Here is an 18,987-nt window from a genome sequence, read left to right as displayed (position 1 = left end):
GCAGAGTAGTGAGTGTGCAGAGTGAGTGTGCAGAGCAGTGAGTGCAGGTGCAGAGTGGTGTGTGCTGTTTAGTGCAGAGTGCTGTGTATTGGCAATGTAAATGACAATGCCATTTATTTATGATTTAAAGAAAAAAAAAGAAATGTCATGAGCAATGCCAATTGCTCTACCTTTAATGATGCCGAGACCATTGCATTGCAAATGCTTGTTTAAATTGTCATCAACAATAAAACTGGCGACCATGGAGCCAAACACAGATCCCTGGAGTATAAGCAGAGGAGTTCGGTATGTATGCAGAGAAGGCATTTCACTAGGAGAACCTGGGATATTTAGAGAAGGTATTAGCATGGACACTGCAACTATGTGATTTTGCGGCTGCTGTGTTTTCTTCATATTAATGGATTTGCTTGCTGTGCCAAATAATACCTCATCTCCTGCAAAATTTGCAGATTTGTATAAAAAAGTTGTTTCTTAAAAGTTACTAAAACTCTGTAACCCTTTCATCTATGCTGTGCGAGGCCTTTCGCAAAGCTTGACCGGTCACCTTTCTGTTACTTACTGCTCTGTGTTAAACCAATACTAATGAGATGAAACCTTTGCCCATACATACAGTGTTAACATGTGTGAAATAACAAAATAATGAAATATTTCTATCACAAAATATCCCATGTTGTGCTGCATAATGTGCCTATTATTGCCACATAATTTATTCAATCCTGCTGCATAATGTTATCATACCTTACCATATAATTCCGGTGTCCCAGGCTATTATACACTTTGGTTTAAGAGACAACTTCAAACGTTTGATTAAAGCTGCAGATTTTATTACTCGAAGTCAGGGCTTTTCTCTTTCACAAATGTTGTTGAATTTTCCAATGAGACATTTGGTTTTTAGTCACTCTGTTGATTTTCGAGGAATTAGATTCAGGGTGAAGAGAGAGGGTACTTGCTAGCGGTAGATGATGTGCTGAAATGTTTCTTACCACTCTCATTCATAGTTCATTCCTTTAATTAATTCGATGGACATATATGGACGGTTATAAAGTCATAAGAGTAATTGGGACAAATTACAAACTCTTCCCTTAATGACCAGATTACTTCCATGTAATCACATTACTCTGATTGGTGCTTTCTCATCCCAGGCCTTATGTCTAAGGAGACTCTGATTCCTGACTGAATGTTCCCTAGCAAAACCACACAATTTCAAACACCCCTCCACCTTTTGGGGGAATTACCCGAGAAAAGGTACCCTCCCCATTGTCCTTCCAGGATTCAAGCCTATCCAAGTGTCAATTAAAGCTGCAAATTAACAATAGAGGGTGGAAGGGCATAAGGCTTGTGACGAAGAAGGATCAATCAGGGTGATATGATTACCAGTAAATAACGTGATCATTATCTTCTCATGTTGCTTCCTCATACCCGTCCTTACATTTGAGGACTTACCCAGACCATTGAGCAGCGTCGGAATTTGTACTCAGACAAAAAAGCAGATACACCAAAGTATAAAGCAACCCTAAGCGGGCATTAATATAATGGTTCAGTCCACCACTGGTCGTTAAAAAAGTAGATCATACAACAGAAGAAAAAGACAAAATAAGTTGGGGATCCACATCTAAACTAGAATGCTAAACAATGTTAAAGGAACTTTCCCAGGCAATTGCCAAACAAATATTAGTGAGACAGACAAGTTGTATCTTTGCTTGAGAGGGCTCCATGCCTCAGTGAACCAAAGTAGGATTATCTTTGTTAGAAAATGGGCGAACTAAAAAGATTGAAGATGTTATCCTTCTACTCAGGGTACTGCAAGAAGGTGTCTATCCCTGTCAAAAATATCACACTGATGGAGAGCAAAAGTATGTTTCAGATAGATTAAGACTGGTCTACAAACTTCTAAGGAATGAAAGGCTCTGTCCTCAGGGGAGACTAGATTGAGCGACAAGCAAAAGAATTGGCTCTGTTGTCCTATGAAACATCTTGACAGTCTTATAGAGAAAACCTGGTCCTGATCTGAGAACGAGACGCCGACACGCAACTATGCCCCGGGACGCTTTTTCACCAGATTTCAAGTGAAATTCACAACAATAAAGTCACACGTTTTGAATGTGAAAATACCTTGGACTATTGGCCATCATCTAAGTGATCAACAGCTTGTACAAGGGACTAAGGCCCTCAGAAATATCAAGAGCCCAGTTGCTGCACGGCATCATTTGTGTAGCGTGGATATATTAGCATTTTCGTATCATAGATTCCAATATGGTGTTTATATTTAAGCGTACCCTGGCTAAATAGGAATACTTATCCATCGCGTTGTATACATAGGCGTTTTAACCTACTGTGGAATCGGATTCCATGTTATCAAAATACAGTTATGATTGATACAGAATACATACAGAATTCCTGAGGAAGGCTTTGCCGAAACGCGTTGAAGGAAATTTTTCTGTATACAACTGTGAACAAAAGTATTGTATCTAATGAATTTAGAATTTTAAAATGTAACTAAGATTTGATAACTTGTATAGAAAAAATAATATATAAGATATAAGGGGGAAAAAAAAAGAAAAAAGAAAAAAACATTTTTATTAAAATAAAATTTAATCAGAAGTAATTAGTGTCAGTTGAATTATATTAAACATATATAGGCGTCTATAGGATGTGTAAAAGTATGCACAAAACCCGGTGCTAATTTTGCTCTTTTTCAAAAAAGCTAATCTGAGCATCATCCTGGTGAGAGAAATGCAGAGGTATGAAAACAGGGAAAGCAGGAAACTAAAGACCCAGCTCTCCAAATTTTCTAGCAGAGGCGAGAGCTACCAGAAAAATGACTAGAACATCACTGACACTGGCTCAGAATGTAGGGCCAATAATAGAAGGAGCAAATGCAGTGGAGGAGTACCAACACGAGCCAAGGTGAAAACCCTTTTGAAGTCTAGAGGAAAAGGTCTCCATACTTTGTGTACCTTCCCCAGGATCTTTATTGGCCTTAATCGAAATACAAAGAGCTGTATCAGTACTAGGCATGGGCGGATTTTGCGGATTGGCAATCCGCGAATTTGCGGATTTGCGAATTTGCGGATTGCGAAAATCCGCAAAATCCGCAAATTCTCGCGGATTTTTTTTTTTTGTGTTCGCACGGGTTTCTGCAAGTTCGCGAGGGTTTTGTACAATTTCGCAAATTGCGAAATTGTACAAAACCCTCGCGAACTTGCAGAAACCCGTGCGAACACAATGTCTTGATTTATTGAATTTGGCTTGAAAATTAAACCTGTTTAATTTTCAAGCCAAATTCAATAAATCAAGAATTAAGGGAAATATAAACTGTATATATATATATTTGTGCTGAAAAATATTGGCTTGCTGTTGTGAATATTGCAATTCCAACTTTTTGTGAATTATTTTTGTTTTGTTGTGGTTGTGTGTATTGGTTTGAGTCACGAATGAATGTGGATTGAATGGTCACTAAAATGTAAATGTTTGTAAATACTGGTTGTGGGTGGCATGTATGATGTAACTATTTTACAATGGCGCCAGCAAGCTGCCAGCGCCGTTGTAAAATAGTTACAAAGTTAGCTTGCACAGGAAGCACTTAGATAAAATAAAGCAGCACCTGCTTCGTTTTATCTAGTGGTTCCTGTACAAGCTAACTTTGCAACTATTTTACAACGGCGCTGGCAGCTTGCTGGCGCCATTGTAAAATAGTTACATGAGTGGGGGTTCAACTTTTGAACCCGTTACGTCCGCGGATTTTTTTTTGCGGATTTTGCGGGAAATCCGCAAAATTCGCGGATTGCGGATTTCCCAAAAATCCGCAAAATCCGCGGGCGTAACGGATTTCCCGCTCATGCCTAATCAGTACCAGGGGACAGACCCAGAGAAAAGTCATAATGAAGGAATTGAAAAATCAAAACTGAATCATATTGATAGGAAATATCTGTTTTATTTACCCAACGTTTATCAAAAGATGACCAATAGAGACTAAAAGGGGTCTATGATGAGCGTTCCTTGTCTAAACTGAAAAAGACAAGCCAATAGTTTGTGAATAACGGTTAGAGGGAGGAAGGCAACCAGAAGATCCTCTGACCAAAGAAAAGGTAGAGCATCTATACCCCAAGTAAACTCTGAGTGGAACCTCAAGCAGAACACTGGAACCATTAAATTGGCACGATCTGTAAATAGGTCTATTACTGGTTTGCTGAATTTAACACGTCTCCCTGAACACCTCCTTAGAAAGACAAAAAAGGTCCTGGAGTATGGCAATTCTCTGCTTAGTGAGTTTCCTTTTATGTTTTCCACCCCCAGTATGTGGACTGCACCTAAAAGCACTGAGATACAGCTTTGGGAGTGAGTAATTGCTTTATAGAAAATGCCTATACCATATCATAACGAAAAAAGATGTTTCTTTGACCTGTGCCAGATTCTTACATCTGTTCAACATGCCTGTTGATTTCATATGCCAACGCTGTCCATAGAAGAACCAGGGGCGCCTCCTCCATTAGGGTGGAGAAGAGCCGCCGACTGCTTTCTTGCAGTGTAAGATGCAGAAACATAAAATGGTATTTTAAATACCATTTTATGGTTCTGCTTCTCAGGCTGTGAGAAAGCAGAAAGGTATGCCTGGTTGGGGGCGGACGGGTGGGCAGTTCGGGGAGGAGTGACTTACCCAATGCTATGGGCCTTGACTGTTTGGTCGGCCACTCTGGGGCCGACCAAACCTGTTATGCACATTCTGGATTTTCCCTATGTAGGCTGCTGCAAGTAAATGGACTCCCCACAGGCGCCCGGCTGGGCGCCATCCTCACCAATCACAACACTGCCATTGCGTTGTGATTGGCTTAGGGGAGGGGGGTGGCTGCCTCTTCCTGTTCCTGGTGGAAACAGAAGAGCAGGAAAGCAGCAGGAAAATTTGGGCCCGGCCAGGAGCGGAGGCGGAGCGGGACCCTGTAATGTATGTTTTTTATTTTATTTTTAAATCCTCCACCAGCGAGTCATGCAGGCCACGACTGAGAAGAACAGGCCTCCTCTTGAGCTTCACCATAAAGAGTTGAAAGGCCAGCAGAACAGCAGGTAGTTCCTTTCTGTTACAGGAGAGATTTAAATCAATGAGTTGTCAGGGACCTCAAGGTTGCGTCTTATCTGTAAACTGAGGTGTTCTGTGGTTAGGATTGCTGATCTGGAAGCAGAGACGGGAAGCATTTTTCACATGAGAGAGAATCATCCACAGTTTCAAGTTGTGAACAACAGACATGATGTCTGCAATCTAAGAATCGATCTTCCTTGAGGACGGATCCCACCGTCGAAGGATGTATCTGAAAGAAACACGTTAGTGTTAGATTCCTTACCTTAGAATATCCCCAGGCGTCAGTCTGGATCCGGAAACTTTTGCGTAGCAGTACCCCTGCGCGTCGGTAGGCGTCGTCTGCAGGCGTCCCCTGCGGCTCCGCGTCCGTCGTCGGCGCCGTGCGCCGTGATGACGTCGCTGGAGTACATAGACGCCGCCTCCGCGCGCTGACGTCAGTTCTTCTTTTTTCCGCGCCAGTGGACGCAGATCTGAAGAGCAGTACTCCGGTCTTTGACCAAGTTTTTTCGATTGTCTTTTTCTACTATTGTGCCTGATAGGATGCCAGGATTTAAGAATTGCGATGGCTGTGAGCGCACGATATCGGTCACAGACCATCACCGCCTCTGCCTCCGGTGTCTGGGCCCCGACCACGACGTGGAATCCTGCGTCGACTGCCGGGCCCTTACCAACAAGGCTAGACGGGAGCGGTCCCGCAAGCTGCTGGAGCTCCGGGTGTCGGCCCCACGTCGGGACCGGGAGCGGTTCCGGTCCGGCCGGAGGTCGAGAGAGCGTTCGAGGGAGCGGTTGCGGAGCCGCGCCGGGCGCTCCGGAAGTCGACGCCACTCGTCATCCTCGTCAGGTAAGAAGCACAAGAAGTCGGGGCGTCGTCATCGTACCCCCGACTCCCCCCGACGCTCGCGCGATGCGGCCGGGGGCTCGGGTGACCCCATCCCCGCGGCTCCGCGAGAGTCGCCGGCGCGGCCTGCCTCATACCCTCCGGTCCCTGGGCATGGTGCGACGCCTGAGGAGATCGAGGCGTTCCTCATGGCCATGAGGGCGCTCGCTTCTCCGACGGGGCCTACGGTGCCTGCGGGCCCAGTGCTACCGTCTGGGGGCCCTGGCGGTTCGGGTGTCCCTGCCTCGGCGCCGTCGGGTGCTCCGGCCCCGGCGCCGCCGACGGCTCCGACCCCGGCTCCGCAGGGGCCTTCGGGATCGGCGCCGGCTGGTCTTCCGGCCTCCCCGGCGCCGTTGCCCTCGGGGTTACCCCCGACGCCGCCCCCGCGCGGCGCCGGTTCTCCGCTGCCGGTTCCGGCCGGCGGTGGGGTTCCGACGCCGGCTCCGGGCGGCGCCGTCCCCTTACCTTCTCCGACGCCGGACGCGGCGCCGGACGGGCGTCGATCGACGCCGGTCCCGGCGCCGATGGGGCCCATGAACCTCGAGGAGCCGGTCTTCATCATTGACTCCGAGTACGGAGAGGATGAGGAGTACGGTGAAGGTTGGGAGGGGTCCGAGGACCCTCTGGCTCGCGAGTGCCAGTATGACCCGGACTGGACAGGTGACTTGGGGGATGCCAGTGGTTTGGACGACTCCCCTAACCCTGGTTTGATCTCTCCTCCAACCGTGGAATCGGTGGAGGGAGCTGCCTATTCTGTGGTGCTGATGAGGGCTGCCAAGGCCTTAAACCTTGAGCTCCCCGTCGCGGCCGTGAGGCCTAACATCCTCACCGAGGTCTTCAAGCCGCAGTCATGCCCTTTGGAGCCTCTGCTGCCGTTTAATGAAGCCTTGTCTGACGTTCTGTTGGGCACGTGGTCCAGGCCCGCTTCAGGTGCGCCTGTTGATCGGAACGTGGCCAGGCGCCACCGTCCTTGTCCGGACGACCCCAAGTACCTGTCTACCCACCCCACTCCTGAGAGTCTGGTGATCCAGGCCTCGACCTCCCAGTCCGCATTCCCGTCGGCCCCGCCCGACCGGGAATCCAAGAGGTATGACCAGTTTGGAAAAAAGGTCTTCTCGTCCATTAGTTTGGGCCTGCGGTCTTGCAACACCACCTGCCTCTTGGGCCGCTACACCCACTCTGTGTGGGATACGGTCGCGGAGCTGCTGCCAGAATGCCCCATGGAGGTGCGGGCAAAGCTCGGTCAAGCTGTAGCTGAGGGCCGGGATGCAGCGAAATATTCCATTCGGTGTGGTCTTGATACGACCGACTCGCTGGGCAGGGCTATGTCTACGACGGTGGCGATTCGCCGTCACGCCTGGCTGAGATCCGCCAATTTTTCGGCTGATGTCCAAAATACCCTGATGGACATGCCGTTTGATGGCTGTCACCTGTTCGGTGACAAAGCGGACCACGCGCTGGAACGCTTCAAGGACTCCAGGGTCACGGCCAAGTCCTTGGGTCTCTCGACCCAGCGTCAGCAACCGGGTTCGTTTCGTCCCTTTCGTGGCCAAGGAAGGGGCGCCCCCACACGTGCTGCCAGCCACGCGCCGCAACAATCCTTCCAACGCGGTGGCGGCCGTGGAAACCGCCGTGGTGGCGGTCGGGGACAACGGCGGGGTCAGACCACACCTTCCCCCGCAGCATCTACCCCAAAATCCTCCTAGTCCGTGCTTTCGGCCCCATGTGACGCCAGTGGGTGGCAGGGTTCGCCATCACCACGCTCACTGGCGCACGATCACTTCGGACAGGTGGGTGCTGCAAATTGTCCGAAGGGGCTACTCCCTCCCCTTCGAGACCTCTCCTCCAGCCATGCCACCGCAGAACCACCGTGTGTCGGGGGACCACTTGACACTTCTGCAGGAGGAAGTTACGGCCCTCTTGGCCAAGGGGGCCATCGAGCGCGTTCCTGGGCCAGAAGTAGGGCGTGGTTGTTATTCCCACTACTTTCTGGTGCCCAAGAAGGACAAGGGGGGCCTACGTCCTATCTTGGATCTAAGGAACGTCAACGGCTTCCTCCGGAAGGAGAAGTTCAAGATGTTGACGTTAGCTCAGGTCTTGGCTGCTCTAGACCCGCAAGACTGGATGGTAGCGTTGGACTTGCAGGACGCCTATTTTCACATCCCCGTCCTGCCGGCCCACCGGCGTTACCTGCGGTTCACGGTAGGCCAGGAGCACTTTCAGTTTATCGTGCTCCCCTTCGGCCTTACCAGCGCCCCACGGGTGTTCACAAAGGTGATGGCGGTGGTCGCAGCCCATCTGCGCAGGTTAGGGGTTTCAGTCTTCCCCTACCTAGACGACTGGTTGTTGAAGGCGGGCTCGCCCCAGACAGTCGTCCACCACCTTCAGATGACGGCAGACCTCTTGCACGACCTGGGGTTCTCCATCAACGTGCCGAAATCACACCTGTGTCCCTCTCAAAAGCTCCTTTTCATCGGAGCGGTTCTGGACTCGGCGCAGTTTCGGGTTTATCCTCCGGAACGGCGGGTTCGGGATATTCAGGCTTTGATTCCCATCTTTCAGCCGCTATCCCGAGTCTCGGTCAGGTTGACGCTGCGGCTGCTGGGACTGATGGCTTCCTGCATCCTTCTGGTGCATCACGCCAGGTGGCGGATGCGGGCTCTGCAGTGGGACCTGAAGTTTCAGTGGGCCCAGCATCAGGGCAACTTGTCCGACCACGTCTTGATCTCGGAGGGCACTGCGAGACAACTGCAGTGGTGGCTTACGGACCGCGATTGGGTCAGGGGCAAGTCCCTCTCCCTTCCCCAACCGGAGCACGTTGTCGTGACGGACGCGTCCCTCCAGGGCTGGGGTGGCCACTTGGGAGAGGCAGAGATCAGAGGCATCTGGTCTCCGGCGGAGTCCCGGCTCCATATCAATCTGTTGGAGCTGCGGGCGATTCGTCTGGCACTGAAGGCATTCCTCCCCTTTGTCAACGGGAGTGTAGTGCAGGTGTTCACCGACAACACCACCGCCATGTGGTACTGCAACAAACAGGGCGGAGTGGGGTCGTGGACCCTTTGCCAGGAGGCTCTGCGCCTCTGGCAATGGCTGGAACGTCAGGGCGTGACTCTGACGGTTCAACACCTGGCAGGTTCTCTGAACGCCAGGGCGGACGAACTCAGCCGTCGGTGCTCGATGGATCACGAATGGCGTCTGAACTCGGACGTGGCGCAAGGCATCTTTCTGCAATGGGGAGAGCCTTGGTTAGATCTATTCGCCACAGAAGAGAACGCGCAATGTCATCAGTTCTGCGCGTTGGAGTTTCCAAGACGGCACTCGCACGGCGACGCCTTTCGGCGCGAGTGGAGTTGCGGTCTGTTATACGCCTTTCCGCCTATACCACTTCTGCCCAGAGTGCTGAAGAAGATCAGGCGCGACCGGGCCCAAGTTATCCTTGTGGCTCCGGACTGGGCTCGAAGGTACTGGTATCCCGAGCTACTCAGCATGTCAGTCGGTCCCCCGATCCGCCTGCCCCTTCAGGAGGACCTTCTGTCGCAGCAGCAGGGGACGGTCCTCCACCCGAACCTGTCCAGTCTCCACCTCCATGCTTGGAGATTGAGCGGCGGCAGTTGAGGCCATTTGACTTGCCTCCTGAAGTCTGTGATGTTATTCTGGCAGCCAGGCGTCCCTCCACTAAGTCGGTATACGCCTGTCGGTGGAACAGATTTGTGGCATGGTGCACAGCAAAGGCTGTGGATCCTCTTTCTGCCCCTCTTTCGGAGGTTCTTCTGTTTCTTCTTTCTCTTGCCCAGCAGGGCTCTGCTCTGGGCACTATCAAGGGCTACCTTTCTGCCCTTTCAGCCTTTTTGAGGCTTCCTGATCAGCCTTCTTTGTTCAAATCCCCGATTGTAACTCGATTCTTGAAAGGCATCACTCACATGTTTCCACCTGTTCCGTTTGTGATGCCTCAGTGGGATTTGAACCTGGTTCTAACTTTCCTGATGTGTGCTCCCTTTGAGCCCCTTCATTCTTGCCCTCTCCGTCTCCTGACTTTAAAGACGGCTTTCCTGGTTGCCATCACCTCTGCCAGGAGGGTGAGTGAGCTCCAGGCTCTTCTGTCCAACCTCCTTTCCTGTCCATTCATCCTGACAAGGTGGTTCTGAGGACTAGACCTTCTTTCCTGCCCAAGGTTGTTTCGGCCTTTCACATCGGGCAGTCCATCACCCTCCCTTCCTTCTTCCCACCTCCGCATCCTTCAAAGGATGAAGAGCGGCTCCATCGTCTGGACCCAAAACGTGCGCTTTCATTTTACATGGATCGCACACGCCAGTTCCGGGTGGATGACCAACTGTTTGTTGGCTACGTGGGTGCGAAGAAGGGACGGGCGGTTTGTAAACGAACCATCTCTCGATGGGTCGTCCTCTGCATCAAAGCGTGCTACTCTTTGGCTCGGAAGGAGCCTCCTGTTGGGCTGAGGGCCCATTCCACTCGGGCCACGGCGGCTACTACTGCCCTGGGCCGGGGAGTCCCCTTGCAGGACATTTGCCAGGCGGCTACGTGGGCCTCGCTGCACACCTTTGCGAGGCACTACTGCCTGGACAGTCAAGTCCGGAGGGATGGCTTCTTTGGCCGTTCTGTCCTCCAGGACTTTCTGGTGTAGTTTTGTATTGGTTCGCAGACCCACCACCGGGGTTGGTATTGCTGGGGTATGTATTCTAAGGTAAGGAATCTAACACTAACGTGTTTCTTTCAGATGAACAAGTTACTTACCTTCGGTAACGATATATCTGTAAGAAACATTAGTTAGTGTTAGATTCCTTACCGAACCCACCCATCCTCCCCGTTCTGCGAACTGATACCTAGGGTTAAGGTCATCCCTTTCAGGGCCCTAGTTTGTACATGGCACCAGTGTTGGTTCTCTCATGGCTCTGCGTCTCCTGGCGCGGAAAAGCTGTGTGCAAAGAACTGACGTCAGCGCGCGGAGGCGGCGTCTATGTACTCCAGCGACGTCATCACGGCGCACGACGCCGACGACGGACGCGGAGCCGCAGGGGACGCCTGCAGACGACGCCTACCGACGCGCAGGGGTACTGCTACGCAAAAGTTTCCGGATCCAGACTGACGCCTGGGGATATTCTAAGGTAAGGAATCTAACACTAACTAATGTTTCTTACAGATATATCGTTACCGAAGGTAAGTAACTTGTTCGACAGGAACATGGACTCCAATTTAGTCAAACTCAGGGCGCTAAACTAACTGTGAACTCCTGCAGGATCAAAAAGAAAAGAAATATTAGGGGTTCATTTTTTTTTTCCTGTCACTAAATCGATTTCAATGTCCCACAACTCTTGTCTGCATCTTCTGACAGAGGCTGACAGTCTTGTCAGGAGAGATTAAACAAGCTCTCAGAGATGGAAAGCTCAGTTCACAAGTAGGGAGATTGTACGACATTGGCTCATTTTTTGAGGTGTGGTGAGTATCCACCTCAAATAATAACAATAATCCTTGTCAGAGTGGACCCCCAAAGTGACTAAATTACCTGAACTCAACCCCCGGTAGCTATGCCCAGAGCAGACAGGTTTATTTAGAAAGAATTTGTAAAGTATTTATGAAATGCTCAAGGAGTAAAGCACAAAGAGAATTCCAAATCAATTTAAAAACTAGGGTACAGTTAAACAAAATGCCATCAAAACAAAAATCCAATAAGTAGAACCAGAGTTATGAACTCTTAAAGTATGCATTTAAAAACAGAAGCTAAAAACAGTAAGTGCCAACTGCAGCCATCTGATTGAGCTTGAGCGGGACAAGGATACGTTTTAAGGCCGACTGCAATGGAGCACAGGTCTGATACAAAGACCAGGCTCATCCAAGTCAAAAGGTTACCTTCGCAATTAGAAACATTTCTGGAGTAAACGTTCGCAGCATTGCAAGGCAACAGGCTCAATGAAGTCTAGAAAGCCCTGAGTGGGAAAACATCAGGTTTCATGCCCAGTCCGCCCTCGATGTCGATCAGATCCATACAGAGGCTTGGCTCTATAATCGAATACAGAAACTTTTCTTTGGCAAATTAATTGGGTGTGCAGTCATCAGTGTTGGACTCTTATGCATTTGTCCTTGGTGTGTACTACAGTAATCAGATTTTAGGTAGACTTGTTTTACTTGACATGAGAATTGAAGGTAAATTAGATACATGTTTGCTCATAGCCAAATTAAATTATGTTGACTAATTTTACATATTTTCAGAGTGTCAAAATATGTACACTGTGAATCCGCTATACTCAAGGTATACAAAATAGTTCACAGACCCTCTACTAATGATTAGATTATAGATTTAGCTTTGCTCAGTAAAAATGTGAAGGAGTAGTAGGATAAAAGGATGGTGCAACATATTTATGATAGTGATTGGTCCGCTCTCTATGACTGGCAAGCATGAGTTTATGGCATGGATGTGTGTATGTTGGTTTCTAACTATCTTTCTCCTTGGACATGAAGTTGCGTTTACCTATCGGTCCTCCACTCCAAGGTGCAATGCTTATTGGATTTTAACTTGTTAAAGGATAACGATAGCAACAGAATCGTGACTTTTGCTGATGTTTACCTATCTCTTATTGCCAGTATTCTATCTTTTCTATTTTGGTTATTCATAGTTCTGTTCCTTTCATTTATTGAATTGTATACATGTTTACCAAAAATTACCGAGCCACTTGATCATTCTATCATTTCATATTTTGGTTATGGACGTTCTGATACATAATCATATTGTACCAACAAATATCAACCCTGACAGTGGAAATATACCTTTTTTCGTTGGATATACGTCAGTACAACGCGTTCATTTTGATCCCCTTACTTTACGATGCAGCCATTACAACGCAAGTCGTTACAACGACTTGCGTTGGAGGGCGCTGGATTGTGGATTAATTTAATTTTTATTCTAACTCCAGCCCACGTAACAGTAGGGAAGGTGTTGGAAATGAAAACCAAACTATTCCTTAAGCAAGAGCGCCCTCCAACACAAGTCGTAGTAACAACTTGCGTTGTAATGGCTGTGTCGTAAAGTGCACGAGGTGTAAACACCGCATTGTAAAGGATGTTTCCCTTTTCCTTCATCAACAGTTTGTGAGTACAGTGGGGTGATCAGTAAAGTCCAAACAGCTGAACTCACTGCAAGCCAATTTTCAGATCATGGGAAGGCCTCTTACCTCTTGTGTTCATACATTATATACATTTAGGAGGTGCAGCCTGGAGGATTCAGTCCCTTCGTTGAGGTATGCACATCATCACAGGACTATGCCTTCTCCCTTGAGATCCACTTTGACACAACTCAAAAGCAATGTATAAACTCATAGATTTTGACGGATGTTTCTCTCCCCCTGTGCCCAGGGATCCTGTGAGGATTTTGTATGCTGTCACCTCCAAAGCAATACCCTCTGGGTAGCCCCAGATTAGTCAGACATCTTCAACACCTTTTATCATTGAAATTAATGCAATTTACTCATAATGGAAGGAGGGGCAACACCAGCATTTTACACTCTGATGACTACAGAAAGGAAACTCAACTACAAATGTCGGGTCAATGGGAAGTAGCTAATCAGATTATCAATGCTGAAAAATGTTTCCTTTAAACCCTACATCATACCAGGACCTAATGGGGGGGCGTGGCTAAGCACGCAATGGCGGAGGACGCACTAGGGTAGAGCTCCGTGCTAAGCTCCCCTTCCCTGAGCCGTTTCTCCGCCGCATTTAACCCTAGCCGCCCGAAACTGCTGGCGGACCTTCCCGGAGCTCTCCTCGGCAATCTGGCCGACTTTTGTTTCGGGGCTCCGACGAGGCTGACCCCGACCTATCCTGCGGACCTCCTGCGGGATCCGCTGACACCTGGCCGGCGGGGCAACTAAGGGAGACCGAGGCTTGGGCCCAGCTCACAGGCCCCAACTGGTAGGCCACACCACACTGTCCACGGCCCCCTGGCCAGCTGCTGCCGCGCTGTGAGCAACCTCTGGTGGCCCGGCGATCGCCTTGATTCGCAGCAGGACTCCAGCGGAGGGCCCGGACCAAGCGGAAAGCGGGACCCCAGCCCCCACATCGAGGCCGCCGCGCGACTGCTGCCATGCGAGTTGGCGGGCTCCTTGGATTTCCTGAAGACACACCTGGGGCGCCGGAGAGGCGCCGGTGACGTGGCGGCCCCGACCAGCGGGGGCCCCTCTCCGGGATACTGTGCAGCCATCGGAGCCACCCGGTGAGTCCCTCCTGCGCCCACCAGCATAGAGGAGCCCACACGGAGCGACAGCCCGGGCATTGCGGCCCCAAGGCCCGCAGTACGGCAGACCGCCCCTCCCCTCGCCTGGTCGCCACACCACTGCCGGAGACAGGCTGACCGCCCCCCCCCTGAGACGGGGACACGCGACGGTGTGCTCCACGCCGGGCCCGCCTGCGGGGCCCCCCCTCGGGGAAAATCACTGCCTGAAGGTCAGCGAGGCACACGAGAGGCTGTGACCCGGGCCGGAACTGGTGACCAGACCCGTTCGCGGTGCCTGGACCCCTCGGACTCACACACAGTGCTGGCCCCCCCGGCCCCCACTACAACTGGGGCGGAGTGGCAGGGCCGTGACCCGCTAGCGCTCCGGAGGGCAACCGGCGCGGCCACAGACCGCCAGGGACGAGCACGGGCGAAGGAGAGGACAGGACCCCCCGCCTGCGCCGAGGCCCCCACACAAGGCCACCCGCTGGAGGACCCCCCCCCCCTGGGAGACAACAACGACGGCCTAACCTGAGGGACCAACCAGCACTAGCGGGGCCCCAACCCAGGAGCGCAGCACTTCAGGGGGCACCGTCACTGGAGTAACGCCAGGGGCCGACCCTGCAGGACAGGCGCCACCCGCACATGTCCGGGGGAGTGCGGACCCGCACTGGGACTGGAGGGGCCCCGCCGAAGGGGAAGACAGACAAACAGGTGCACAAAATGGCCGCCGAGCAATTGGCTGCGAGGCTTGACAGCGTGCTGGCAGCGGTGGAATGGATGGAGCAGTCCCTCCAGCAAACTAGAACCTCCCTGGAGTCCAAAATCGATGGGGTCGCAGTGGACCTGACCCTCCTGCGTGATGACCATAGAAAATTGTCCGACCGAACCAAGACCCTGGAAGGCGCAGTGAAGGAGATCGAGCCCAGGGTCACCCAGACAGACAGACACGTGCAGGACCTCCTGAACAGAGTGGAGTTCCTGGAGGACAGGGCTGAGGACGCGGAAGGGAGGGCGAGACGCAACAACATTAGACTTGTGGGGGTTCTGGAGAAATGGGAAGGGGCCCGCCCGGCCGAACATGTGGAAGACTGGCTGCGGACACTTTTGCCCGAAGGCTCGTTGTCACCACACTTCGTCGTGGAGCGCGCACATCGGGTGCCAACGAGACCCTATACCACCGGCACCAACCCAAGGCCGTTGCTCTTCAGAATACTGAACTATAGGGACAGAGACACGGTGCTGCGAGAGGCACGGCGATTGGGCGAGGTGCGCATTGACAACGCGTCGATCATGTTCTTCCCCGACTACACCATCCAGGTGCAGCGCCAGAGGCACGACTTCATGGCAGTGAAGAGGAGACTACGCACCGCGGGCCTCAAGTACTCCCTACTATTCCCTGCCAAGCTGAGAGTGGTGGCGGGAGACAGCACTTACTTCTTCAACACACCCGAGGAGGCCGACGAGTGGCTGGACGGAGGCACGGACACGGCACCGAAGCACTCTCGCGGAGGCGAGACGAGGACCAGGCCGCGAGCACCGCGACGGCGCCGCAGGCACAGGACCCAACAGTCCCAACACGCGGAGGAGGGGGCGGGACTCTCCCCCACACTGGACCAGATGCTCCGAGAACAACGCGATGCACTGCGGAAGGTCTCCCAAATAAGCAACTCATCCTCCCATGAGACGGCCCAGGAGGACGGCCAACAGCCGGTACCTAGCGACGACGACGAGGCCATATACGGGATCCCGAACTCACAGATCTCGATGGAACTGCCCATCGTCACGCCGCAAACCTCAGACCTGATCCACTGACCCTACGGGGGATGTCTGCACTGGCCTAGCCATGACGAGGGAAGGGTTGGCAGTGGCCGCCTGGACGATGGTGCGCGATCGGCGCCCGCCACTGCTGGGGCCACCTCCCCCCCCCCCCCCCCCTGCCAGCTGATCGAACTATGGACACCTGGAACAGTGAGTAATGCCCTTATGGCACTAGTGGTAAGCTGGGAGGGCACTGAAGGGGTGGTCTTTTAGCACGCATCTGCGCCTGGTCGCACACAGGATGGGCAACTTGGAGCACTGGACCGCAGTGGGCGGCCACTATTGTCATGTATTGTATGGCTCAGGGAAGCGGCCTGCTTCCCCTAAACTGACTATATATCCATCCTGCCGAACCTGTGCTTAGCACACACTGCCCCTTAAACAAAGTAAGAATGTTCCTCTCTCTTGAGAGTATGGACGGTGGCCCGTTCCGCCACTGCCCTTTTGGTATTTTAGTGGGGTTAGCCCGCTGTTGGTTGTTGTTCTTTACTGTTTTTTTTCCCTGTCCTTATGTTTTCCCAAACTTTGCTGAGTGTAATGTGGGGGGTGGGAACGGAAGAGCTGGGGGAGCCACTGCTGGGGCCTTTGGTGATGCCGCTGATATTGGGAGGGTCAGGGGGGAATGTGTATTGCTGAAATGTCTGCCATAAAAATATGCACGTGGAACATTAGAGGTATGCACACACCCGCGCGCAGGTACCAAATCTACTCCTACTTGAAGAGGCAGAACGTGCAGGTCGCGCTATTGCAGGAAACACACCTGAGTGGGGCGGAGGTGACAGCGCTGAGGCGGAGATGGAGGGGACAACTGTATGCCACTGAATACTCCTCGTACGCCCGCGGGGCACTGCTATGGGTAAAGCCGGGAACCCCCTTCGTAATGTCGGAAGTACACATAGATGCGGAGGGGAGGTATGTCCTGGTGAAGGGGCGCATAGACGGGCAACCAGTGGTCCTGGCGTCCATTTACGCTCCAAACACGGATCAGGGCACCTTCCTGGCGCGGATCTCAGGGAAATTAGCGCCCTGGCACGGCGTCCCATGGATCCTGGGGGGCAACTATAATGCGGTACTAGACCCAGTGCTGGACCGTTCGGTCCCGCCGAGGCCAGAGGCGACATCCCAGGGGGCCACGAGGACACTCACACAGTGGGCGACGCAGTGGGGTCTGAAAGATGCATGGCGTGCGCACAATCCGAACGCTAGGGTGTACTCATACTTCTCGGGAGCACACGCATTACATGTTCGCCTCGACAGATACATGGTGTCAGCGGACATGTTGCCCCATATCACTGACTCACAATACCTGGGTAGGACACACTCCGACCACAACCCCCATACACTGCACATGGCCTGGGAACGCCCGCGCCCGCCAATCCCCACGTGGCGACTGCAACCTGCAATGCTGCTAGATGCCCCCTTCAGAGATTCCCTGCAGGCCAGCGTAGCGCAATACTTCGAAGACAATTCAGATACAGCATCCTCCCCGAGAGTAGAGTGGGACGCATTCAAGGTGGTGGTACGGGGACATTGCTTGAGCACTCAGGGGAGCATACGGTGGAAGTTGGAGGAGGACTTGCGCAGGGTGGAGGCGGACCTACTCGGCGGGGAGCAGGAGGCGGTGGGGGGTGCAGGTGACCGGCTGCAGGCGGCCCGGGCGGAGCACGAAACGCTACTGGAACGGCTGCGGCACGTCAACTTTGCGGCCCATTCGGCGCGAGTGCACCAGCACGGTGACAAGCCCGGTAGACTATTGGCCTGGTTAGTCAGGCAGGAGGAACGCACGGAGCCGGTCTCCGTCATCCGCACGGCTGAGGGAGAACTAGTGTACACCCAAAATAGGATACACCAAGCGTTTGTGGGACACTACCAGGCCCTATACAAGTTGCAACTGAGAGTAACTGCGGCCTACATAGCAGAATACCTGTCGGACATCCCGCTGCCCTCCCTTATAGGCTCACAGCAGGACGCCCTGGGGGCGCCATTCTCCGCGGACGAAATACGCGAGGCCATCTTCGCACTGTCCAACGGCAAATCACCCGGCCCGGATGGACTGCCCGCCGAATTTTTTAAGGCGTGTTCAGACACGCTGGTTCCGGAATTGCTCAAGTTGTACAATACAGCAATGGAAGAATCAGCACTCCCAGACTCGCTTAACGAGGCAAACTTGGTCTCGCTGCTGAAGCCGGGCAGAGATGGCGCACTCATGGGGTCCTATAGGCCGTTGGCCATGCTAAATACTGATTATAAAATTTTCACCTCGCTCCTGGCCCGCCGCCTGGCCCTGGAGGCACCAACTCTGGTACACGCCGATCAAAATGGCTTCATGCCGGCGCGGAGCACGTCTCGTAATCTACGCCGCCTCTTCCGGATTCAGGAAGCGGCTCTGACGCATTGGCCTAGATCGGGGTGCCTGGTCCTGGACCTGGAGAAGGCCTTCGATTCGGTAGAATGGCCGTACCTGGGAGCCGTGCTGGACAGATTTGAGGTGGGAGATGCATTTGCTGACATGGTCGGTCTGATCTACCAGAGACCCAGTGTCCGAGTGAGGACGGGAAGGCTGCTGTCGGAGAAGATCGGGGTGCGTAGAGGCACCAGGCAAGGCTGCCCCCTGTCCCCCCTCCTCTTCTCCTTAGCCATTGAGCCACTAGCAGCTCTGCTACGGGACAGAGGAGCGGAATGGGGGATCCCATTGGCTGACGGAACGCACATAGTCTCACTCTACGCAGACGACCTGCTGCTTTATGTGCGGGACCTCACCGCGGTGCCTGCCGAGCTATCGGACGTCTTCCAGACCTTCGCAGAGGTCTCGGGCCTCAGAGTCAACTGGGCCAAGTCCGGGGCATACTCGTTTAGCAGTGATCAGGAGGAATGCGATGTGCATCTTGGAGGGGCCAGGCTCGCTTGGTACCCGACCACGTTTAAATACCTAGGACTGCACATCTATAGAGACCCACAGGACTTACTGGAGGGCAACCTGGTGCGCGCCATTTC

This window comes from Lissotriton vulgaris, chromosome 7, assembly GCF_964263255.1.
Source record: "Lissotriton vulgaris chromosome 7, aLisVul1.2, whole genome shotgun sequence".
NCBI lineage: Eukaryota > Metazoa > Chordata > Amphibia > Caudata > Salamandridae > Lissotriton > Lissotriton vulgaris.
Note: the sequence above shows the minus strand (reverse complement) of the source record.